This window comes from Panthera uncia, chromosome D2, assembly GCF_023721935.1.
Source record: "Panthera uncia isolate 11264 chromosome D2, Puncia_PCG_1.0, whole genome shotgun sequence".
In the NCBI taxonomy this organism is placed as follows: Eukaryota; Metazoa; Chordata; class Mammalia; order Carnivora; family Felidae; genus Panthera; species Panthera uncia.
The window spans coordinates 79,347,206-79,374,363 of NC_064818.1; the positions used below are offsets into that span (position 1 = coordinate 79,347,206).

Here is a 27,158-nt window from a genome sequence, read left to right on the forward strand (position 1 = left end):
CACACAACTTCTCCAGCGAGTGCTTTGTTCCTTTCACGGGAGAGAGGAAACCTCCCCCTATGTCCAATTACAATGTGCAGAAGGGGAAATGAATGAAAGTCAAGTCACTTGCTGGCCCACAGAGACACTACCAAGGGGGAAAATAAAGAACGTTCTGCAATGAGCAAGGCTGGTGGATATTTTCTCGTTTTTACGGGTCAAGGCCTCACCTTTTGGCTGCAGGTTCAAGTGGCCATGGGTCTCTACGTGGTACCCCGCATCCCACCCAATCCAGACTCGGGTTTCAAAATCAGCGAATAATTGTTTCCGCGAATTTCTGGTAAGTTTCTGTGGGGAGCCCTTGCAGCCCAGGAAGGAAGTCAGGAGGGGGAGGGGGAGGGCAGCAAATGCGATAAACAGCTCCCCCAGGGAGGGTGGGGGTGCAGACAGTCCACACCGCAGGAGCCCAGCCAGCGCTGCTGCCTTGGGGAAGAGAAAAGGGAAGGAAAAGGAGAGCCCAGGAGAACAGACAGCAACCTAAGACTCAGAGGGCAAGGGTGAAGGGTGTCCTGAGACAGCTGGGCCAGAGGAAACACATGAGGAGGAACGAGCCCTTTCCTTTGCCGGAAATGAGACTTCCTGCCAAGGTCAGCCCTTCCTAGACAGTCAACAGTCTCCTCTGCTGTACGCATCAAACATCAGAACCCTGTCTCTCCCCAAAGAAGTAGACAGAACGGGGCAGAGGGCCGCAACGGAGAAATGCAACTGACTCCTAAGCCGGAGGCAACAGCTCCCAACTATGACAAGAGCCTTCCCTTTTTGGAACATCCGCACACAGAGGGGGAGGGGAGAGGTGCTGTTACCTTACGATGTCCATATGATGTCAGAACAAAATATGCCCGCGCAGGCATCTCTGAAGACCTCTGTATTCAGAGAACAAGGGGAAAACACAGTATATTCATTACGATTGTTCTAAGGTCAAGTTTCAAAATACCACGTGGGGAACTGTGCAGGCAACTCTCACCTACAGTGAAGGCTCAGATAATCGCTGCAGAGAGAAATGACTGATAGCCCCCCTCTCCCAGAGACTAGCTAGAAAGAACAGCGGATAAACAGAACTGTTTTTCCAATTCTGTCATAATCCTAGAGGTCTTAAGGCTGATGACCAAAAGTCTCTCAGTACCTACAAAAAGTATCTGGAAGGCAGAAAGAAAACAGACATGTGCACACACACGTGCCTGCACACACGTAACGTGTCTGTTATCTGTAACACACAGGTAACACATCGCAAGTGATGACCAAGAGACACAAGTCCCAGGTGATGATTCGACCACACCTTTCTACCCTACGCTCAGGAAAGACAGCCCCAGGTTATTGGATTGTCCTTACTCCTCTATCCCAAAGCATGACTCTGGTTCCTGAAACACAGGTCAAGCACATTTTAAGCTTTTTCTTAAAACTTGATGTTAAATTTCCCCAAAGCAACCGTCTGGGAAGATAATTTTCTCACCAAGGCACATTTCCTTTAAACAAGGCTTTTGCCAATTTACAAAAGCAACAAATGATCCAATTTGAAATATAGGAAAGCATATAAAAAATGAAAGTCACTGACAAGCTGTCACTCAAAAATGTTCACAGTGATTTTCTCTGAGAAGTGTGGCACATTTCTAGGGGAGAAATACACTTTTCCCTTTATTTCTTTCGTTTCTATTATGGATCTCACTTATAACCAGACAGGGATCACCCACTGCTACATAAAAGTACAGGTTCATTCACACAGTATTATCTGGGGGTGCGTAGGGCTGTCGATGCCCACTCTTTCTGTTTCGCTTGTTAATTCTGGCAGCCTTTCATCTCACTTCCTCCTCTTGCTTTTCTCAGGGGCTCTGACAATTACCAAGCAGGTAATGCTGCGTGTTAAAAAATTGGTTAGAAAAAAAAAATCTGGCTGATCTGCCAGGTGCCAAAGGGAACCGCAGAGGAGAATCTCAGCCAAGGCTCCTGCAGAGAAAATGCCTGCTGGGTGTGTGTGCGCTTGCGTGGGTGGGCACACGTGTGCGCGTGCGCGGCGGGGCTGGGGGCTTCTAGGTCAGAGTCCCACCGCATCACCTTCATCTGGGCCTCGAGTACTCCAGAGAGGAGAAAGCAAGGTTTGTTTACAGTCTTTCCTGCTCTCCAGGAAAACGCCCGACCTCTTTCTCTTCAACAACCCTTCACTGAGCACCTGCTACATGCCAGGCACTGTTACAGGGCACTTGGGATGCGGCAGGGAAAACAACCAAATTCCTGCCCTCATGCCAAGGACCATCCGTGTCAGCCCCCCTCCTATAACCAATGACCGTCACCGTCCTCTTCCATAACCAGTGACATCACGTCCATCATAGCCCATCACTTCTGTAACCAACGACCGTCACCCTCCTCTTCCATAACCAGTGACATCACGTCCACTGCAGCCACCCCTGTTACAACCACATTCCAAACCTGGAACGTATCTGCACCCAGAGTGCCCTGCTCTCTGACTGCATCCACTAACTCTCCCAGCTCACGGAGCACTGCTCCCTCCACGCCTTTTATTCTTCGTTACCGAGACCTCAAGTCCCCACCATCTCTGTGGCAGACATGGCTGGCTTCCTACCCAATCTCCATTTGGGTCTTTCTTCTTAGAGAACCCTCATTTTGTTCAACATGGCAGTGAGCCCAGCGAACACCACGATTTTGGTGTCATAGGCTACTGCTCTGGCCAGTGAGATACAAGCCGAACTCCTTTGTGAGAACTCCTGTAAGGTCTCAAGAGGGGATGCTCAGCTGGCATTTACTGGGGATGTGGATGTGATGCCTGGAGCCCTGGCAACTATCCTGTGAGCGTAATAATGAGGGTCAGAGCTGAAAGAAGGTAGAGCTGAGAACCAGAGCCCTGGGCTCCCGATGACATGGTCAGCCTGCCAGACCTGCCCCAGACTGCCCACCTCTGGACTTCCTTTACCACAAAAATAAACCCTTACACTTTAAGCCACAGCTTTATGGACATCTAATTCCTCAAAGCTACACATGATACCACCCCCATCTCTCAAGTATGGGTCTGGAGTGGCTGGTGGCATGCACATGAGCCACGTGGAAGTCTTGCTAAAACCCAGAATCCGGGGCCCGGCTCCAGGGTTTCCAACCCACCAAGCGCAGAAATGTGCATTTCTGAGTTCGCAGGTCATACTCAGGCGGCTCCCCCACGAACCACACTTTGAGAGCAACCAGATTAGGTTATACGGAAGTGAAACAAAAAAACACAAAAATTCGTATGGCTCAGCACCTTGCTGCTGAAAATGTGGTCAAGGAACTCCATCACTGCTGACACAGAAGCTCCCACCCTGCCTCTAAATCTACTGAATCAGCATCTGCATTTGAATCGATTCTCAGGTGGGTGCAGCACAGTCACAAGCCAAGGGCCAGCCCCGCGGGCTCAGCCCATCGCTGTCCTCTGGAAGGCTGGGGGACACCTCACCTTGACATCTGCTTCATGGCCACTGAGGCTGGGAGAAAGGAGGGTGGGCAGTCTGCTCTGGCCCATCAGGAATTCTACTCACAAGCCCTCAAATCACTCAGATTTTTAGCCAAAGCATAACGTCCAAGTGGAGGGGCACGTGGTCCTGCCACGTGCCCATAAGAACAAGAATGTGACAGGGGTGCCTGGGTGGCTCCGTCGGTCGGGCCTCCGACTTCGGCTCAGGTCATGATCTCGCGGTTTGTGAGTTCCAACCCCGCGTCGGGCTCTGTTCTGACGGCTCAGAGCCTGGAGCCTGTTTCAGATTCTGTGTCTCCCTCTCTCTCTGCCCCTCCCCTGCTCACGCTCTGTCTCTCTCCGTCTCAAAAATAAATAAAACATTAAAAAAAAAAAAGAAAAAAGAACAAGAATGTGAAAGCACAGTCTTAAAAGACTCCCACAGTCAGCCTCCTGGTTTCCCGGCCTTTCCTACCCGCCTTCAACTATTCTCAGACCAGGGACTAAGGACATTTTAAAAGGCACAAGTACAGACGTAACCACCAGGACAAAGATATAAACCTTCTTAAATACTCCCCAAATATTATAAACAAAAGAGCCAAGAGTGTATCTGAGAAAGAAATACAGCAAATATAACAAAATGCAAATTACAAGATTAGGAAATTATGACGGAGATCCCATCAAACATCAGTCATATCAATAAATGCAGAAGGGTTCAACTCCTCTATTAAAGGGAAAAGACTTCCAACACAAAGACTTGAAAAATGGGAACTTTAGCAATGCCCAACAGAAGCACATGTGAACTCAACCTGCGGCCTAGAAATCCCCCCACTAGGAAACCGCTCTAGGGGGCTCATGAGACGGGTGTGCAGACTTCTCCTGTGTCGTTGACCCATTCGCTCTTGTCTGATCGCGGCAAGCAGCCCAGGGCAGGCGGGACAGATCTCAGGGAATAACGGCCCTGCCATGGTAAGGACAGAGACATCGCTTGGATTCGCATTTGGGCGGACCATGGGCAGATGCCCCGAACAACCAGATCCGATGCCAGCGCTGAGCTGAGGGTGCGATCACCTGTTCTGAGAAGCCCAAACGGACGAACAGTGCACGAGTTCTATATGTGGCAGCTGGGTGACAGAGCCCCCAGCAGGGTCTTCTAGCGAATGAACATGGTCAAAGTGCTGTGGGAAAAAAGACACTGAAAGCCAAAGGCAGCAACACTCAAAACATCTCTAATGATACTAACACTTCTAGGCAGTTCAGGGGGTGGTGGGGGGATGCCAGTGAGTGAGTGAGTAATCTGGCCTCAGCCCCTGGCCAGTCTATACACAGGCTGATCTCAACAATCCTACGTTGAAAAATAATTTTTTTAAAACATTTATTTATGTTTGAGAGACTGAGAGAGACGGAGCACAAGCGGGGGAGGCGGAGAGAGAGGAGACACAGAATCCGAAGCGGGCTCCAGGCTCCGAGCTGTCAGCACAGAGCCCGAAGCGGGGCTTGAACCCACCAACCGTGAGATGATGACCTGAGCCAGAGTCAGATGCTCAACCGACTGAGCCACCCAGGCGCCCCACGATCCTACGCTTTAGAGCCCCCCGTCACAGCTTCCATACTTCGATGCCTAATGCTGGCAAGCAGAAGACACACATGACCTCCACAATGTGAGGCTGCCATCGGCATTCGCAGAACGGTCCATTCTTGTTTGGACTTGCTGTTTTCTGGCCATAATCTGAATACGTACCACATTTTCCCCTTCTTTAAGAAAAGGCGTAGAAAAGGAACCTGCTTAGGACTCATTTAATACAACGATCACGAATATGGACGCCATCAGGTCCTGGAAGCAGCAAATCTTTAACCCTCACTCTGTGGTCACTGGACTAAAGCCAGAAACGGATTGATTTCGCGCTGAGTTGTAAAGGAAATAAACACAATTGAAGTGCCAGTTTGAAGCGCTCCATATATATGATGAAGGACCGGGACAAAAGTGTGGGATCCAGCTAGAGGTCTGCCTGCAGAATCCCCTTCCTCGAGATGCTTTCCAGTTTCTAGACAACTGGCACAGGAACTCTCGGGACACCGGCTGTAAGGAATCCCTGCTTTGCTGCTCCGTGGGGTTGGGGCCAGGAAGGAGCCAGGCTTGCGTGATACACGACACCTCCGCTCCCTGCCTCTCCCTGTCAGTCCTGTCCCTCCCTCCAACCCCAGTCAGACACTCGTTTCCATTACAAGGTCTGGAAACATCATTTGGGGAAGATATAAATACCTCCAAGGATTCCATGTCAGGAAAGGAAGTGAATTCCAAGATTGCAGGATTCCCGTGGAAAAGGCTCTGGGTTCTACTTCTCAGTGCTGGAGGCACTTCCTTGCCTGGCTGACATCATTCTTCTGGTTTTCTCAGACACTCTGTACAAACCTCAATCATGTCAAACCAAGCTCAGTTGGAAACACATGGTCCCATATGCATCTTCTTCTAAGAATGCTGTGCCCTTTGAAGAACTATTTTTGAAAATCAGAATTGGAGAGACTCCCCAGGGCCTCTGAAGAGAAGCACATGGCACCCGAAAATAGTAACGAAGGATAAATCAAGCAACACAGAGAGCCTGAATCAGAGCTGGCCAGACCGCAGTCGATGCGCAGAGAGGGAGACCCGGATGGCGGCTGGCTTTCTCTGCCTTCCTCTCCCGGGTTCAAGGTGACGCACTTCACTTTCGGTCCCAGTTCCCTCCCGAATGGCCACCATCGCCCGATGAAATAAACAGGTGGTGTCACACCAGACAAATGCTCTGTTTTCCCATTCCTCCCATTTAATGTGGATTTCCTGAGTTATTTATTTCTTGACTCAGAGAGTAATTCATAAGAAACAAAACACAGTTAGCTTATGGGCTTGCCCCAAGAGATCACTTAGGTACAGAAAAATGGAAATATGTTTAACTGTTTCTCAAAGGCTACAGTGAGTATTGGCAGCTAGTAAAAACACACCTTCTTTATGCCCAAAAAGGGGAGGGATTTTTTTTTTTGGTAAAAAATAAACTTAGCATTGTCTTATTAAAAATTGTCATTTTGGAGCAATCTAGGCAAAATCGCTAAAAATATGCACGCTCTTCTGAGCAATGTCTGACATACGAGCCTGGAGAAAGCAGAGAGACCCCATGGAGTTTCATTCTTTCGGTCTCATGTTGGTGAGGAGAGAAAATAACTTCCTTCTGACCATTTCAAATGTTCAGCTAATACGGCTGGGCATTGATTGTTTCATATAAACTTGCACTGTTGGCAGTGAATTATACTGAATTTGAGTGGGATGCACGCTTTTTTTTTCCCCCCATACCACCTCCTTCCCCTCTCTTTTTGGTCAGGATATTCAACTTATTTTTTATTTCAAAATATGAAGGGAGGAAAAAAAAGATGCACCGATTGGTTCTTGTTGGACTTTTAAACTTCTAAGCATGCAACCAGGCTTTCCAAAGCTTCTCATAGGAAGGGAAGTCTCATTTCCCACGGGTTCCATGCAGTTTCTACAGGCTCTGAGCTATCTTTGCTTCTCATCCTGATGCCTTTCGAGGAAATCTTTTGGGTCACGCTTTAAAGTAACTAGTAGCCTTTAAAAAGTGAGTCTTCAGGGCGCCTGGGTAGCTCAGTTCGTTGAGCGTCTGACTTAGGTTCAGGTCATGATCTCGCAGTTTGTGGGTTCGAGCCCCGTGTTGGGCTCTGTGCTGACAGCTTGCTCAGAGCCTGGAGCCTGCTTCCGATTCTGTGTCTCCCTGTTTCTCTGCCCCTCTGCCACTCAAGCTCTGTCTGTCTGTCTGTCTCTCTCTCTCTCTCTCTCTCTCAAAGATAAATAAACATCAAAAAAAATGATAAAAATTAGAAAATAAAAATAAATTATTTTTAAATAAAAATTTAAAAAATCGTTTTCTAAAATGGTCCTTGTTAACATCTTACCTGTTAGCAGTAGGGGAAGCAGGGTGAGCTGTGCAAGGAAACTCTAGTCTATCTGTACCGTTCCTGTAAGTCCAAAGTTAGCTTCAACTTAAAATGCTTTCAAAAATGGTCATTTGTGATAGGTTGAAAAACCCTCCAGAGCCGCAGTTTTTCATAGAGTTTAAAGTCATTTCTCACTCCCTCTGTAATGTGACTCCCTATCTATTTGTTGATGTACCAGAAGCGGCAGAAGTGTGTTTGTAAAATCCTGTTCTGTATTTATTAAAACATCCTGATGTGTCTCAGCACAGTTTACAGTTGCCAGCGATCTGTTGGTGAGCGGAGACGAGACATCAGCTACTGAGAATCCCCCAAAGGTCAGCTCTGTTAACAGGGTAACAGCACGGTCCCTCGGAGAGAGCATGGCATAAACTCTCCCAGGATGGCCAAGTTGGCAGCATGACATCATTTCAGAGAAACAGAAGGCATTTGGAATACAAATGACAGGAACAGGGGTGCCTGGGTGGCTTAGTTGGTTAAGTGTCCAACTTCAGCTCAAGTCATGATCTCACGGCTCATGAGTTTGAGCCCCACATCGGGCTCTATGCTGACAGCTCAGCCTGTTCCGGATTCTGTGTCTCCCTCTCTCTCTGCCCCTCCCCTACTTGTGCTCTGTCTCTCAAAAACAAATAAATGTAAAAAAAAATTTTTTTTAATATTAACAAATGACAGGAATAATACGGACCATACACCAAAGATCTGTGATCTATTCCAGCTTGGTTTTGCCTCCCATTAACTGGGTGAATATGCAACAGATCACCCAGCCCTTCTGGCCTCAGGTTGCTCATCTATACAGTGGGATAATAACCATCCTGCACCATGAGGAGGAAATGGGGCAGTGTGCAAACTCTAAGAGAACAGTGCACTGTGCAAGGGTGAGCTTTGGTTACGGTGTGACCAGCCCTAAGGTGGCCCATGTCTAAGGCACAAACTTAGCAGTGACATGGATGCACTTTGTCCTTTATCTCAAATCTAGGGGGGGAAATATACACCCATGAAGACAGAGAGAGGCAGGAAGACAGCTCAATCTTTGACCCATGTCCCACCCTCTTGCCCAGACTGCTATTTCCTGCCCATTGTGCCAAATTCACTAGAAGGCAGCCAGCGAAGGTCAATGTGCATTATGTTTTGTGGTCACTCTATATGGTGGGATAAGAGTTGACCTTGGGTGGGGCAAACTCAGCCATTTTCTTGGGCCTGGAGGGGCTCTGGAGGAAGGGGCTATGCTCTCCAGCCCCCACTGACCTCGGCCATGTGGCCATTCCCTCCCCTATGCCACATCGGGAGCTTTTCTGCTGGTGAGCAGGTGAGAAGAAAGGATGTGGAACCACCCGCAGGGGCTGGAGAAGATCTGAGACTCTTGGGCGAGCTTCACATGAAAAGCAGGTGGAAGGAAGGACACCAGCCCCTGGCCCTTCTACACCTTTCCCTTTAACCTTCTCACCTGCATAGATGCTCTGACCACTTCAGTCGGATGCAGCTGGAAACAAACACCTGCACAGAATGGGGACAGGGGAGAGGAACATGCAGGGTTCATGCTGAAACCTCTACCCGACCCAGGCACTGAGAAGCAACACACACAGTCTTTCAAGGTCAACCCGTGCATAAAAATATTTGGAATTTTTCAGAAAAGTCTAGGCACAACGGGACTCGCCCTGGGGTCACACAGGTACGCCCTGGAGTTGAGGAAGAGAAAGCACTGAAAATCAGCAAGGCATGGGCTTTCCCGAAAGATATGGCAGATCCCACCCTGCCCCGATCTGGAGGCTTCAAGGGGGCCCCAGAGGAGGCGTCTCTGAATGCTGAGCTCCCAACAGACCCTGATGGTTCAATCCCAGCTCATCCCAAGTAGGGTCGGACTCGGACAGGACCGGCCCCCAAGGACACAGCTGATGATGTGTGCTGTAGTGAGGCCTTTCTGTGGCCCTGGGCTGGCTGTTATTCATGCACTGTGTGATGATTCTTTTCCTTCATGAAGATGTCTTGCTCCCATCAAAGCTAATGGGAGTCATGTGGCTGAACTGAAGGCATTTCATTCTCCAGATTTTCTAAAAATAAAATGTGGAAAAGGGAAACATATGTATTGTTTCTATTTGGGATTGCAAAAACACAAACAAAAAGGAACCAGAGAGATTCACTGTCCAAGAGATGCAGTTCTTTCTTGATTACAATAGCGAAGGGGTTGTCATCAAATAGGTTTAGATGTGAAATAATCTGAAATCCTGCTCAATTTATTAGATGAGCACAGTGTAACGAATGCCCTTTTTATCCCTTGAAGACTACCTCCCATCTCATCTTGGATGCACTGAAAGGCCCTTCTTAGCTAGCAGACTACGGGATGGTCCTGCACTACGGTTCGAAGTAAGATTGCCGTAAAGAAAATGACTAAAAAGGGAATTTTGCTTTCCTAATGGGTTTCATTATTCACTTGTAATTACTTACGGTTAAGGGTGAAAAAAAAAACCTCTTGGATATAATAGAATCACACTTAAAAACACAAATATCCTTTTAAAGTTACATGTTTAAGAAAAAAAAGGTGGTAATGCTCACAAAACAGCGACACTGAAAATGAACTTCCGGTCTGCCTTGTCTCACTAAGGGGAGTAGTATCTAAAATTGGCTACATTTGCTCAGGCTTCTGTTGGCACGAACATTTCTAGCTTTCCATCTAGGACCCCTTCTGTTTGTTTTCCTTTCCCCATCACTTGTTTGCAGGCATCTTGAAACATGGCCGCACCTCCACGCACAATTTGGTCCAGTGCTTGCAAACCCCAATGTCTGCCTGGCAATGAAGGTTTTCCCCAAGGGGTGGTGAACGGCCAGCAGTTTGCTCACTGTCTCATGTATTTGAAAAGAATCAAGTGGGACCTGAGCCAGCCATCCTGCCGCTTAAGACAGTGAGTTATTGACTCCCAAATCTAGGCATTTCCTTCTTTCCTCCTCCCTCCCTCCCTCCCTTCCTTCTTTCTTCCTCCACAAGGAGTCCATCAGCGAGTCCTCTTAACTTTACCTAAAACACCTCGAACCATCCATTCTACTCCACCTCTGCTGGTGCCACTCACTCGTTGACCCTTGCTCTACGACTTTCCTGCTTTCACCTGAGATTCTGGGAAAATGTAAGTCACATCATGACGATCTTCCACTTAAATCTCTCCAATGGCTTTCCTCCCATCTAAAATAAACCACAAACTTCCTCCCAACATCATATGTCTTTGGCCTGCCTCCTTGAGCCCATATGGCCCTCTCCCACACCCTCGGCACCCCCACTGGCCTTGGCCTTGTCCCTCACCAGCTCCATTCTTTATCACATCAGGGGCTTTTCATCAGCTGTTCCTTCTGTCTTCTCCACCTTCACAAAGTAGGCTCCTTCTTATGCAGATCTTGGCTGAAATGTCACTGACTCAGAGATGCCTTCCATGACCACCCCACCTGAAGGAGCCAAAAGGCAGCCAACCCCATCACATCACCTGATTCCAGTGCTCTGTGAAAGCTCTTAGTGCCCTTTGAACTTTCTCATGTTGAACTATCTATTTGTCGTGCATCCCTAACCACTCAGTAGGGTGAGCCCCATGAAGGCAGGGGTGCTGCATCGCTTACTGCAATGCCGAACATACCTACATGGTACCTGGCACCCTCAATAAACCTTCATCAAGTGACTCACATCATGTAAGTGATGGCTCATGTCCACGAGGAGCCCAGTAAAATCCTGAAGACTCACTTGCCTACCAGATAATAGGGGATGATGGAAGAGATACAGAATCTTCACCCAAAAGTATCATCAGGGGGAATTTTGACAGTCTCTTAGGGGGGGACATTAATTCAGTAACTTGATAGTATCTCGTAGGTACCCACTATGGTCTGGATTCCTATTATGAATGACAGATAGAACATGAACAGAGACATAGCTACTGGCCCCACAGCGTGGCCAAGTTGGGGTATTTGTGACAAAAGGACAGATGCCTTCAACCTGAGGACAGTTCATTCCATCCACACTCTCATGGCAACGAAAACATGTAATGCTAGAGGACCCTGGGTCCTCTCAATTTCAGTGACCTCAAGGAAAGGAAAACTTGTTTGGAGACTAAGCTGAATATGTGAATGACAGAGCCATTTCTGCACACTTACAACCTTTTTTTCTTTTTCCTGGAATCATTCGCTCTACTCAGGAGGGTGCTAGAAGCCTTGTTTCACTGGACCACCCTATCGGCAGGTACTGCAAATCCGCACGGTTGAATGGGAAGAACGGAGAACGTGGTGGGTGTGCCTCCCAGGCCAGTAGGACCTGGACATTCGCAAACATGCGAATGTCCAGATCTCACTGTCACCACGTCATCATGGCCAACAATTCCTGCCCCTCTCTACTCCACAATTTAAAAGATAAACTCAGTGGCAAACTTGACCGAATCCAACCTCACAGTCTCTCTCTGCACACGATCCTAGCGGAAGCACAGATGATAGAGAATTAGACCAAAGCCAGGTGGGTAGAAGAGTGGAGACAGAGAAGCAAAGAGCTCAATTACACTCTGACTGCAATCATGTACTTCCTCAATAGCGAGGAGTTGTCGCTATGGCTTTCCCCAGGATGTGAAATTACACATTTTCCATTTCTGACATGACCGCCAGTTTAGCCACGTGAGGGCCATTTTCAGGAAGGAAGCAGCAAATGGGCTTGACAGGCCACGTAGACCAGACAGCAAAGCCTGGTGTGTCCCCAGGGAGAACAAGATGGTGAGACTTTGTCTGAGATTAGCAGGGGGGAGGGCATCTCCTTGCAGGAAAAGGAGTTCCAATTTTAAGGGGAAGTTTCTCTTCTGGAACAGGAGTTAAGGAACAACTTTGGTTTGGGCGACCCCTTAATTTTAAGCTTCCTGCACCTGTTACATTAGGCACTCTTGCCGAATAACCTGTAGCAACACGCAACAGTCAGAAACTCACTGCATTTTTAAGTTACCGTCTGGAAGATTGTGCTAGCTGAAATGACACAGGACAAGACAGTTACGGTATGTGGATTATATCCCAGTGGAGCCGTTACTGAGTAACTCTTTTTTAAAAAGGCAGGACTGTTCACCATGCTGATAGGCACGTGGCTGGCGGGTTTCGAACAAGGTGGGGACGGCTGGGAGTTGCCCCATATTAAAGTAAGAGCATTTCATGCTTCGCGGGTGGGGCCCAAGCGAAGTAGGCTGTGGTACGCTTAGCATCCTGGTCTTTGCTAGTCTTTTGACTTGTAGTCTAATTTCTTTGGGTTGAAGAACTAATTCAACTCAGCTGCAGCGACTCGGCTTTTTGTGCTTTGAGTTTCGTGATGTAATTAACAATTCACATCCAATTACATCATGTTAAAAACCCCCTTCCAATCCTTTCTCTACTAATCCGGGACTCTGTGTCTGTGTATTGACTTGATCAAGGCTCAGGAGGAAAGCAGAAGGCTCATTTGCAAGCACAGAGCCGAGTCTGCGATGATCTTAAGTGATATTTTGGTCAAAGTTGTCTGAAAATACACGCGTGCTTTAAGTTTGTGAGTTGAGATCATCGGACGTATCTTTATAAGAAAATCCTCAGGAAACAGGCTATCTTCAGAATAAGGCTTTACATCAGCCATATAACCACGGCTTCCATACCAACTGGATGCAGGTATTTGCCATGTCACTCTTTGTGGCCTTGGAGAGCTTCGCGGTGCCCCGGGAGTGAGGCCTGTGATTTCTGCCGTTGATTGCCCTCCATGCTGGGGCCTGGACTTCTTTTCCATTCCCATAGCCTGCTTGCAACCCATCAGGCCCCCAGGGATCCGAGTACATGTTCTATTTGTCATTATGCAAGGCCTGAATTTCTGTGTCTGCTGTATGCCGCTTTCCAGCCTCTGGGAGGTCCTTCCCCACCCCACCAATGCCAGGTTCCCCCCGAAACTCTGCTAGTCCTCTCGCCGGAAGCCAATCCCCCTTACTCCGCAGGCTCAGCACAGACTTTGACTCGTCTTGCATTTTTTGTACGTCTCTCTTTCCCACTAGCCCGTGAGTATCTTGAGGCAGAGAAAGTTCTCTCTCTCCCCGCCGTGTCACCGACAGCACCGAGCACAGTCATTCACCTGTACTCCGTTCTCAGCAAAACTTTAAAATGTGCTATTTCCGGTCTCTTCGTGCACGTGCCGGTTGTCTGAAAACCCTACCGGTATAGCCATTTCAATTCTCTAAAGACAAAGAAGTCAGAGTACAATAACGGGACCGTTAGAAGTTCAAAATGACTGAGGGGTCACAATACGCTGGCCCAAAGGGTACAGGCTAGCCATCGTGGTCTGTGTGACGTAAAAGACTTAGTACATTAAAGGCTCCTAAGGGGAAGCCCGGGTGGCTCAGTCAGTTGAGCGTCTGACTCTTGGTCCCACGGTCCTGGGATGGAGCCCCAGGTGGGGCTCTGTGCTGAGCCTGGAGCCTGCTTGGGATTCTCTCTCCCCCTCTTTCTCTCTGCCCCTCCGCTGCTTGCACGCCTCTCTCTCTCTCTCCTTCTTTCTCTCTGCCCCTCCTCTGCTTGCTCTCTCTCTCTCTCCCTCTCTTTCTCTCTCCCCCTCTTTCTCTCTGCCCCTCCTCTGCTTGCACTCTCTCTCTCTCTCTCCTTCTTTCTCTCTGCCCCTCTTCTGCTTGCACTCCTCTCTCTCTCTCTCTCTCTCTCTCTCTCGAAAGAAAAGAAAAAAGAAAAGAAATGAAAGACTCCTAGGAAACTCTAATGCTCAAGTTGCTGATGGGGAGACAGAATACAAGTCAGTTTCCAAAGCAGGAAATATACATGGCCAATAAATAATTCTACCTAACTTGAAATTAAACAATTTGAAATTAAACATGATTAAGATACTATCTTTCACCTATCAAATTAGCAAAGCATAGGGGCGCCTGGGTGGCTCAGTCGGTTGAGCATCCGACTTCAGCTCAAGTCATGATCTCACGGCTCGTGAGTTCGAGCCCCGCGTCAGGCTCTGTGCTGACGGCTCGGAGCCTGGAGCCTGCTTCAAATTCTATATCTCTCTCTCTCTCTCTGCTCCTCCCTGGCTCATGCTCTGTCTCTCTCTCTCCTTCAAAAATAAATAAAAACATTTAAAAAAATTAGCAAAGCATAAAAATATATGCACTCATCTCTAGAGAGAATATAAGGAGGCTGGTTCTCCCACAATGCTAACAGCAGCACAATGCAACATTTTTGTGAAGTAATTGGTAATATGGACTCAAAAGTCTTAAAAATGTTCAACTATTTTTTCCAACAATCCTCCTCCCAGGAATATAGTTAAAGAACACAAGCAGAAGTATGGCCAAAGAGGCACACACACAGATGAACAGTAGGTATTAAGTATTATTTATAGAGGTGAAAAATTAAGAATCTGTGAAATGCCCAACATTACAAATACGGTTAAAAAATTTATGTCACTATATGATCTGAATATTAGACTAATATGTTCCCAGAGAATTTTTAATAACATGGAAAACAAGTCACTGTGATTCATAGCTTGAGAAAAACTGTAACATTAGAAAAAGCCTAATAAGGTCATAAAAAAACTCAAACATGATGTAAGTCTACTTGTGTAAATGAAGAGGCCCATGATATGCATGCGTCAAAAATTAGTATTGTAATGATGACCGTTAAATTAGTCTATAAATTTAATTTTTAAAAATACCCCAAAATCCCAACATGTTTTTTTATGGATGCCCAACTTAAGAAAATTCTGAAAAAAAAATGAAGACGGTCCTTTATTTCCACGACATGGCAAACTAGATACCCAAAACACCCTTATGCTAAAAAGCGACTAAAAACCTCAGAAATAGGGGTGTCTGAGTGGCTCACTCAGTTGATTTTGGCTCAGTGATTCAGGTCATGATCCCAGCCAGGGTCATGGGATCAAGCCCTGCGTTGGTCTCCACACTGATCATGGAGCCTGCTTAAGATTTTCTCTCTCTCTCTCTCTCTCTCTCTCTCTCTCTCTCTCTCTCTCTCCCCCCCTTTCCTTCTCTCTCTCTCCCCCCCTTTCCTTCTGCCCCTCCCCCACACTTGCATGCACACACTCTCTCTCTAAAGCAACATACACCTTGGAAATAAACATAAACACATATTCTATATATATGGGTCAGCTTGCAGGTGAGTAAGAAAACCCTTCAGAGACCAAAAAAAAAAAAAAAAACAAAAGAAAAAACAAAACTGGAGACCAATCCATCTTCTATAAGGCCAACTGCTGGTCTCTGGTCATCTAGAGCTTTGGATTTAAGGACAAACAGAGGGTAGCAGACAGACCCTGGCAGCTGGGAATGTGGGAAGTCAGGCTGGAAACCCCTGCGTGATCCTCTCTCGGGCTGAAATCCACCCAGCCTGCTCGGTGCAAAGAGCCGCAAGTTAGAATCTTAGCATAATGTGAGCCCATGTGATAGAAGCAGGAATATCTCTGGAGGCACTTCTGTCCAACTCAGGACTTGGAATGTCCCCAATGCACATGTGCTCAGAATCAGAGTAACCCCATAGGAACCATATGTGGTAACTATGGTTACCATAGTAGCCGTACATGAACCAAAAATCACAACATATGCAAGAAAGCACCACCGTTAGCGGAAGTCAGCGGATAAGCCAGGCTAGAATCTGACTCACATATACCTCAGATATTAGAAATATCAGACACAGAATATAAAAAAGAAACTGAAATGTCTGAGGGAATAAAAGAATTAGTGAAAATTATCAGCAGGGAATATATAAGAGTCTATAAAACTGACCAGAGCGATTAAAAACAAACAAAAAACAAACAAAAAAACACTAAAAAGCACTCCCCACAATGAAAAACGCATTAATTGAAATTTAAGACTCAGACGAATTTAGATAGCGCTAAAAACAGAAGAAGTAAAGTGGAATACAAGCCTAAAAAAAGTTTAATGACTGCATCACAGAGTCAAATAAACAGCAATGGTGAAAAGCAGGCTAGGCGGAAAGAGGATGGGATGAGACAATATAAAATCCATTTGATCAGAACTGAAAGATGTTAATAGGGGAAATGAAAGACAAGAAATAAAGAAATGGCTGAACAAATAAATAGAACAAATAAAAAGAATCGTCAGATTCATGAAGGACAACAAATCATGAAAATAACAAAACGGAAATCCACATCTAATAACATCATGGTAAAGCATAATCCCAAAGACAAACAGAAGATCCTAAAAACAGCTCAAAAAAAGGACACAGAGGTCAGCTATTCGACTTCCAGCTGCCTTCTCCAACTGGAAGCCCAAAGCACTGGGATAACATATTCAAAGGGCGGAGAGAAAGTAATCATAGACATAGAAGCCTGTACCTTGCAAAGTCTTCTTTCAAGAATATAACAAAATAAAGATGTTTTTAGAATTCCCACCTTCCCTGCCCACAAACAGATTTGCACTTTACCACCATAAGTCCCTCCAGTTTGATGTGCCCCCCAAAAGGACATCTAAACACATATTTTAGGAAGACGGAAATTGATATCAGCAGCAAAGACCTGACATACATAAAGGAAAGGGGAGCCCAGGAAGCGGTAAACATGAGATAAATTAAACACTGACTGTTTAAAAGTAACATTTGGGGGCGCCTGGGTGGCGCAGTCGGTTAAGCGTCCGACTTCAGCCAGGTCACGATCTCGCGGTCTGTGAGTTCGAGCCCCGCGTCAGGCTCTGGGCTGATGGCTCGGAGCCTGGAGCCTGTTTCCGATTCTGTGTCTCCCTCTCTCTCTGCCCCTCCCCCATTCATGCTCTGTCTCTCTCTGTCCCAAAAATAAATAAAAAACATTGAAAAAAAAAAGTTAAAAAAAAAATAAAAGTAACATTTGATTGCAGGAGTCACAAAAGAAGACAGAACTATAACATATAATAGAACTAAGACATAATAACCGATCTGAGAGGGTGATGGGAGGTAAGATTCTAAGTTGTTTCAGAGAGGATTAAAAACATTAACTTTCAGCTCTATTAAGTTCATGTTACAATCTCCAGCAGGTCAAAGAAAGAATAAAAATAAAAAGTACAATTTCTAAACAGCAGAGAAAAAAATAGAATAGGAAGAAATTAATCACTGCAAGGCTACGAAAGAGATAAGAAGAAAGGGCAGGACAAAGAGAAAGCCTAAACAACATGACAGAAATAAATGCACAGACACCAGTAATCAACATAAGTGTAAATGGAGTGCCTGGGTGGCTCAGTCGGTTAAGCATCAAACTCTTGTTTTGGCTCAGGTCATGATCTCACGGTTCGTGGGTTTAAGCCCCGCCTCAGGCTCTGTGCTGACAGTGCGGAGCCTGCTTGGGATTCTCTCTCTCTCTCCCCCTCCCCTGCTCACATGTGCACTTGCTCTCTCTCTCTCTCTCTCAAAATAAATATTTAAAAAATAAGTGTAAATGGTCCAAATTTTCTAGTTAAAATAAGTAAGAATAGCTAATAACATTTTGCCAAAAAAAAAAAAGGAGTAGGGATTGTACTCTTGCCCTATCAGATATTGAATATCATGAAGATACATGAAACAAAGTGATATTGGTAGAGTGTGTGCAGAAAATATTTTGAACTGAAGTACAGTAAAAAATGTGTATCAGGATTAGAAGGCAATTCATATCTTGAAATAATTATATGAAAATATTTGATATGAGAATTTGATCTAAACCTCCCCCTCAGGCTAAAAAAGGAAAAAGGAGAAGGAGCAAATTCAGGACAGAGTAAAAAGACACATGGAAATAATAAAGCTAAAAGCAGAAATCAGTGTAACAGAAAATTCACAAACAATAAAAAAATGTCAATGGAACAAAACCTAGATCCTCGGAAAAATGGCAATAAAATGGATAAACCTCTAGAGCTAGATTGATAAGGAAAAACAAGACACAAATTATGGATATCAGAAATAAGTAAGGAAACATCATTACAGATCCTATGGCAGTAACAAAATATTATGAACTTTATGGCAATAATTTCAAAAACTTTGATGAAATTGCAAACTTCTTCAAGGATACAAATTACCAAATAGACTCCAGAAGTAGTAGAAACACTGACTAGTCATATAATGATTAAAGAAATTGAATTTTTTTTTTAATTTTAACGTTTATTTATTTTTGAGACAGAGAGAGACGGAGCATGAACAGGGGAGGGGCAGAGAGAGAGGGAGACACAGAATCTGAATCAGGCTCCAGGCTCTGAGCTGTCAGCACAGAGCCCGACGTGGGGCTCGAACTCACGGGCCGTGGGATCATGACCTGAGCCGAAGTCAGATGCTTAACCGACCGAGCCACCCAGGAGCCCCAAGAAATTGAATTTGTAATTAAAGCTGTCCCACAAAGAAAACTTCAGTCCAAGATGACCTCACTGGTGATTTCTACCAAACATTTAAACGAACAAATAGTATCAGCCCTCCAAGTCTCTTCCAGAAATAAAGAGAATAGTTTCCAGTTCTTTGTACAAAGCTAGTATTTTCCTGATACCAAAAGCAAAACATTTCTTTTTTTTAAAAGTTTATTTATTGGGGTGCCTGGGTGGCTCAGTCAGTTAAGTGTCCAACTTCAGCTCAGGTCACGATCTCACAGTTTGTGAGTTCGAGCCCCACGTCAGGCTCTGTGCTGACAGAGCCTGGAGTCTGCTTCGGATTCTGTGTCTTCTCCTGTCTCCGCCCTTCCCATGCTCATGCTCATGCTCATGCTCATGCTCTCTCTGTCTCTCTGTCTCTCAATAATAAATAAACATTAAAAAAAAAAAAGTTGATTTATTTATGGTGGGGGGAGGGGCAGAGAGGGAGAAAGAGAAAATCCCAAGCAGGCTCTGTGCTGACAGCGGACTTGGACATTTAACCAACTGAGCCACCGAGGCACCCCCCCCCCCAAAACCAAACCATTTCAAAAAAGAAAAGGACATATCACTGTTCCTTAAGAACATAAATGAAAAAAAAAATCCTAAAAACATTAGCAGATAGAATCTAGCAATATATTTATGATATATATTTATGATAAACATCGTAAATATATATTTATATTTAAAAGTATAGGGGTATCTGGGTGGCTCAGTTGGTTGAGCATCTGACTTCGGCTCAGGTCATGATCTCACGGTTCGTGAGTTCGAGCCCCGCAGCAGGCTCTGTGCGGACAGCTCGGAGGCTGGAGCCTGCTTCGGATTCTGTGTCTCCCCCTCTCTCTGTCCCTCCCCTGCTCACCCTCTAGCTCTCTCTCTAAAAAATAAATCAACATTAAAAAAAGTAAAATAAAAGTATAATGCATCATAACCAAGTAGAGTTTAACCTGGAAATAGTTAATTGATCGTGAAAATTAATGTAATTCCCCATATTACAAAATAAAGGAGAAAAACCCTATTATGATCCCAATAGGTACATACAAAGTATGTCAGTATTGAACGATAATAAAAAATTGTATCAACTTAGGAATGGCAATGATGAAACAACCCATAAAAAATGGGCAAAGGAAGAGACATTTCTCCAGAGAAGACATACAGATGGCCAACAGGTGTATGAAAAGATGCTCTACGTCACTAGGGAAACATTAAGAAGACTCACATCAAAACCAGAATGAGATACCGTTGCATGCCCACCAGGATGGCTATTACCAAAAAAATCAGAAAATGACAAATATGGACAAGGATACAGGCAAAGTAGAGGCCTTGTGCTTTGCTAGTAGAAATGCCAAACAGTACGGCTGCTGTGGAAAATGGATGGTGGTTTCTTAGAAACCCGCATTTCTGCTTCTCGGTAGACACCCCAAAGAATTAGAGGCAAGAGACTCGAAGGATGGTTTGTACACCCATGTTCACAGCAGCATAATTAACCATAGTCCAAAGGTGGTGCCCATCGACAAGATGAATCGATACACAAACTGGTCCATCCATACAATGAACTCTTATTCGGCCTTAACAAGGAAGGAAGTTCTGACACAGGCTGCAATATAGGTGAACCTTGAAGACATTATACTATGGGATAGAAGCCAGCCACAAAAGAACAAACACCGTACAATTCCACTTACACGAGGTGCCCAGAGCGGTCGAATTCCTACAGAAAGTAGGATGCTACTTTCCAGAGACTGGGGGAGAGGGAATGGAGAATTAGTGTTTTACCGGGCAGAGTTTCAGTTTTGCAAGATGAGGAAATCTTTGTGGATACACAGTAGTGATGGGTGCAAAACAATGTGAATGTTCTTAATGCCACAGAATTGTACACACAAAAATGGTAAAGGCAGTAAATTTTATGTTATATATGTTTTAGCAGAATAAAAAAAATAAGGGAAAAATATGAATAGAATGAATCTTTCTCAACCTGGTAGAGAGAAACTACCTACCTACCTACCTTCCTATCCATCTACATTTTTAAAACCCTACAGCTAACAAGGGAATGATAGAAGTCAAGGATACTCACCCTCATTACTGCTATGCCACATTTTAATGTTAAGTCTTATCTCGTGCAATAAGGCAAAAAAAAAAAAAAAAAAAAAAGGAAAGGCATCAAGATGGGGACAAAAGTAAACTTTTAATCATACATAATACTATTGTGTACACAGAAGATCCTAGGGAATCTATGAAAAGCACTTCTAATTATTAAGTGCCTCTAACAACATTGCAGGATTCGAAGTCACTATAGAGATCAATTATATGCCTATGTGTAAGCAAGAAAGAAAAAAGGAAATGAAATGTTTAAAAGTCATGATCATCCATATAAAGTAGCATTCAGCCTGTGAAATAAGGAGGGATGCATTTAACAAAATACAGGAAAGATCTTTTTGTGAAACGTACAAAACATCATGGAGAGAAATTCAAGATCGATGTTGTGATGTGGAAGAATTTTAAAAGCATTAGTCTAAGGGGAAGAAACCTTCCACAGAGAAAGCCTAATCTGCTTCAATTATATAGAGTCTAGAACAGGGACAGAAGGAAGGTGGGAGGTTTTCCGGTCCCAGGGGCAAGGGGAAGACTGGAAAGAAGCCAAATATTCTTCTGAGGTGAAATATTCTGTATCCCGCTGCGGTGTGGGTTACGCGGGCACATACATTAAACGCGTGCACTTTAAGGTAAGGAAGTCAAACCTCCATATAGCTGATTAAAAGCAAACAACAGAGTGTGGGATCAGACTGAGAGGACTTTCTTAAAATACAAAATGAAAACTGGAAACAGTATGACGGCAGCCAGAGCCTCTCCACACCTGACCCCTGCAATAATGAGATATCTCGCATGCCAACGGGACTTTACACTTCGGACTATCTGAAAGATCCCCCATCTTTCAAATCCCTAGGTGGTAAGAGAGCAGCTTCTGTGAATCACATACTATCCAAACAGCATGGAAATTTCTACAAGGAAACTGCAGGAGTCAGGGAAATCCTCGTATAAACACAAATTCGATTATAGGCTTGGCATTTCCAGCCAGTAGAGGAATGGATTATGTCATCAATAGTCCATAGACAACTGGCAACCGATTTAGGGAAAATAGATCCCAAGCTTATACCATCCGAGGAAACGCATCCACAGGGATTACAGACTTAAAGAAAGGGGCAGAAGAGTGTAAGGTAAAGGAGGCTTTCGAAGCCTGTCGGTGACACAAAGGGAAAGGGCTTAGGAAGATAATAAAAACGAGTGAATGTCAAAAATTACCATAAACAGACATGATGGTCACAGGCAATGTGGTATCCTGGATGGAGTCCTGGAACAGAAAAAGGGCATGAGTGGAAAAACTGGTGAAATCAGAATAAAGTCTGGAGTTCAGTTACCAGCCCTGGACCAATATCGATTTCACAGTTCAGGTCGGTGATTCTCCACTGGGGGTGACTTTGCTCCCCCAGGAACACGTGGCAACATCCGGAGACATTTTTGGTGGTACAGCTAGGGAGACAGGGGGAGGCCAGGGATGCTGCTCAAATCCTGTAACGTACAGGACGCCCCACAACCAGGAATCTCCCAGCCCCAGTGCCAACAGTGCCCAGGTTGAGAAACTCTGTCTTAGAGAAAGGTGCTGTGATTACGTGAGGTGGTTACATAAGGAGAAGCTATGTATATGGGATATACAGGAACTCTCTGTACTACCTTTGAAACTCTTCTGTTAATTTAAACCATTTCAAGATTCAGAGTTTAAAAAGTTATGATAAATAGCATTAAAAATACAAGAGGATGTTTTAACATAAGTAAAAATTCAAAAGAGAAAAGACCAAAGTGGCCAAAGAAAATATATAGGTAATTCACAAAAGAATAGAGGTATAGCACATGGCAAAATTTCACCACCAAAAAATATGCATTAATAGGGGGCACCTGGGTGGCCCAGTCGGCTAAGTGTCCAACTTTGGCTCAGGTCATGATCTCACAGTTGATGGGTTCGAGCCCCACATTGGGCTCTGTGCTGACAGCTCAGAGTCTGGAGCCTGCTTCCAATTCTGTGTCTTCCTCTCTCTCTGCCCCTCCCCTGAGCTCTCTCTCTCTCTCTTTCTCTCTCTCAAGAAATGAATAAACACTAAAAAACTTTTTAATATGCATTAATATGTTGTAAATATCATTTTCCATTTATCAAAATGGCAGGGAAATTTTTGTAACGCCAATACGGAATGCCTGTGTGTGTTCGGGAAGCTGGTATTCATGTATTGATACTATAACTTCGCATAACTGTTGCATTGGAGCTCTTGGAAATCTACACTTAAAAGCTTTAAAATTGTGCCTATCCTTTGACCCAGAAATTCTTAGGAAACTGGGTTAAGGAAATCATACGAAATGCCCACATCGATTTCTATACAGGGACTCTTACCGACACATCGTTACAAAAATGTAAAAATGTTAATAATCTATTTAACAAGAAGGCTTGAGAGAAAAAAAAAAAAACCAAACAGGTAAATCCAGGCAATGAAAGCCTGGGCAGCCATCACGTGATTAATCGGGATACTGTAGCACATGACAAGGAACTTCACAGTCTAATGCTGAGAACGAGAAGTCTCCTAGAATGATGATTTACAGGGTTCCCCTTTCTGCTAAAAGGGCCACCTGTGGGTAGTAGGGTTATGGTCGCTCTTTATTTTTCCTCTTTCTGCTCGTCTACATTTTAACTTTCACAATGTGCATTTTTTTTTTTTTTTAACAGGAGGGAAAGAAAACATTACACAAGCAGAAGAATTGAAGGAGAAACGTTACATTTACAGCCTTTTCTAAGCATGTACGTGGGAGACGTAGGGCAGACCTGGGGAGGAGTCACAGGGCTCCCAGTAGTGCCCACAGCCAAGGAGGGCTTGGGGCTCAGACAATGCCAAGGGGCTTCGTCACAGTGATTATATCAACACACATTCTCCCTGACGTCTGGGTAAGCCACACCTCCCAAACGTACAAACCTGGGACCGTCCAGGCGTTCTAAGGACCACCTCTCCCCAACTCTGCTGGCTGGGGTCTGACACACTGTGGCCTTCCGCGCACACGTGTGTCGACGGGGATTCGGGACAGGATCCCTCTGGAATCCAGCGACAGTTTTCCCCATCTACAAGACCATCCAATCAAAATCACCTCCATGCAGTCCACATTGATGCAAAAATGGATAAGCCTCTGTCTTCGTAAAATACCGCAGTCTTTCATTTGCTGCGTATACACCCATCTTGCGACGCAAGCCCGGGTCTTCCGTCTAATATCCCACCCAGGGAGGGAGCAGATTTTAAGTAAAACTATTATTTTAAGTAAAAATGGTTCCCCTCATTTCAGCCAATTTAGATATCTGTCCGTGGGAAAGATAGGACAAGAAGCCAGAACACCAAATGCTTCCATAAGGTTCTGTGTACTTAGGAGCGATGGGCCTCGAAGTTATCAGGATTTTCTGGTACTGTGGGAGGAGAAACATCAGGGCCTATGTGGACCAAAGGCCCAGAGAGGTAAGAGTTGCTCAGAAGACACACAGCCCTGGGAACAGGGAAAATGGGGGTGTTATTCTTTGTGGGGCCCACATAAATGGCATTGTCTGATATGAATGATCCACCCCCCTTAACGGGGGCTCATGACCCAACACACGAAATTCATAATGAGGACAAAGGCAGCTGTACCGAAGAATCAAAATGATGCAGTCCTTGCATCCAAACGTTTCAACTCAGAAAACCTGGATTTTTGTAACTTCTGATTCTACAGACAACTGTCACCTAATGGGCCAATTTATACACTCCTCGCCCAGGAGTTTTACTGAGTTTTACCGTTCCTACAGGGCATCTATCCCAAGAATGGGAGTGGGCAAGGGCAGGCATTTGGGGGGGGGCAGCTTCTAATTGTACTTGTTCTGTAAAAGAGAATACTTGTTCTGGGCACCTGCCCTTCAGACAGGTGAATCTCTGCCTTGAAGAGTTTGGCCAGTACCCCCTAAAGAGCAGAGGGTCAAGATGCACAGTCGAAGGGACATGCTGTCCTCTAGACAGAACTGTCCCTGAAAGGTAGCAGCATAGGCCACCCCCAGAGATGCTACTTTGCATTAGAATTATTTTGAGCTGAAAGCCACTGAGAAAAAAGCAGAGAGAAGCAAAGCTGTCTGCCTTCTCCCTACTTGCCCAAAAGCAGGACATGTATTTACAAAGATGTCCCTCCTCCCCTCTCCACCAGGAAGGACAGAACTTAATCACCAGAGATAAGTGTAGACCGATCAGCCTGGAGACAGCACCAGGGGAACGGACATAACAGACGTCGGCCTTTATCTCTATCTGCGACTGGTTTCCCCTCATGTATCCACCTTCCTGCTTTGCCGACCTTGGAGGCCTGAAATTGCTTTCTTTTGTCCTGTCATTTCTTCACAGAGTCATCGTTCTTGGTGAAGATCTGTACAAGGTGGGATTCTAAGCCACCGCCCAGAGTCAGATTTCCCTGCGGACTTCCCGACAACCATTTTCCCATGGACACATGTTAATAAACTGGTTTGCTTTTTTCTTGCTAGTCTGCCTTTTTGTTATAGGGGCCCCAGAGAGCACTTAGGAGGGGGGAAGGAAAATTATTCTCCCTCCCCTACATCCTCCAGCAAAGGGCTCTTAACCAGGGAGACAGCGGATTCCAGCACAGAATCCAGGGTGGGCATTTTGGAAAAGTATCCCTGGTGTGTGTGATGCCCTCCCCTGGCTAAGAACACAATTTTCACACTCCAATGGCAGCCCCTAAGCCACGTACGATCACCGGAATGCCCCCACCCCGTGTGAACTGTGTGCTTCATCCAGAGTAATGCCCTCACGGGGCTGTGACCTGACCTAGGAAGTAAATGAGCCCATGTCACAACGTGGGAACAATTTCTGCACGACTGGGGCAACGTGGCTTAAGATGGCTTTCCACGCTGGCCCTACCACCTTCACTCATCTCTCCTTTTCCCAAACTTAGTCCGTAACACTGAAAATAAAGTTACAGTTTTTAGAAAGATCTGAGCTTCTGTGTTCAGACAATGGGGAAAATAGCAAACCTCATCCAGCCAAAGGAGTTAAACATGCCCCCCTATTTCTCATATTCCTTCTTCCCCTTTTCTCCAGGTCGTCTGTACCTGGACCATTTTTCCCTACAGAACTCACTGCTGTGACCATTTCTTTTTGCGAGATCACATCTACGTGGATTTCCTACAGACAGCTCAGGGGGGCGCCGAGGACGACAGATCGTAACAAAATGGACTGAGACCCCCCTGCACCCACACAACGCTCAGTGTCCTCGGGACACGAGGCCAGCACCTAGCAGAGCCGGGACTGAAACCCAGATAGGTCTCACCCCCAAACCCACGGTCTTCTGCTAGGTCTCCCTGACGATCACCGTTTCTCATGCAGGCGCAGACGGTGGCTTTGCAGCCTTATAATTTTAACAGATCGGACCATAATCCCCTCATCGCGCCACCGCCCTTAATCCATGTCTCTTAATTGATCCCTGGCCAACCTGAGCAGACGGCCCCTGAGAAGGACCGTTTCCTAAACAACACGGGGATGGGGACACAACCCACTCCTACCACTGAGGGAGTTACTCAAAAAAAAAAAAGCCCTTTTTCCATAAAGACAGCTGGGGTTGCTGACATGAACCGCTTTTAGAGATCGTGTACACTCGGGGGGATGATCTGAACATCGTATTCCAAGATTATGGGGAAAATGATACAATCTCGTCAAGACTTAACCAAGAACTAAATGAACAGACACACACACACACACACACACACACACACACACACACACACACACACAAAACAAAAACCCTTGAAAATGTTTTTGCAACACTGTCCATATGTTTTCTCTTTTAACATTAAATTTGGCCATCTGAAGGATAATAAAGTTGTTCCATGACAATACTTACTGAGTTCTTGGAGGGAAACAATAGCTGGAAACTTTTTCCCCCTAAATTCTGAAACCCAGTGGGAATGCTATAGCTTTCACTTTACTTTTTCACAACCTACCTCTGGACAGCGAATCTCACATGGCTCCCCACCCTTTCCTGGCCAGAGAGGTTTCTGACAGGACCACAGGGAGAGGTGGTTTGTGGAAAGACAAGACAGCTGGCTCCTAAGTGACCCTGACATCAGCAAGGCTTTGTTGGGTCATCCGACAAAGGACCTAGCACACAGGTCCTGAGCCAGGGCTCTGTACTCTGTGGCTCTCTGCCGGTCGTGGAGAGGTCAACGCCAAGACTCAGGCTTGGATCCTGACCTCAGGATCATACAATCTAGAGGAAGAAAACGGTCCTCACAATGTAGCAAATGCATCACCTGAGAACGACCTAAAAGTCCTGGGAGCTGAGACTTG

At 45.5% G+C, this 27,158-nt stretch overlaps 1 protein-coding gene and 1 long non-coding RNA gene across 2 annotated transcripts in view; both read right to left on the bottom strand.

Annotated features, from left to right (window-relative positions):
• Positions 1-27,158, bottom strand: part of CD2H10orf90 (chromosome D2 C10orf90 homolog) — an 81,945-nt gene that overhangs the window by 28,129 nt on the left and 26,658 nt on the right. The gene's annotated exons all lie outside the window — the stretch shown is intronic.
• On the bottom strand, positions 9,033-26,851 carry LOC125933033 (uncharacterized). The gene is made up of 3 exons (XR_007460843.1): positions 26,813-26,851; positions 22,057-22,105; positions 9,033-9,498 (listed from the first exon to the last, which is right to left on the bottom strand). It is a non-coding gene; the product is annotated as an uncharacterized LOC125933033 (long non-coding RNA).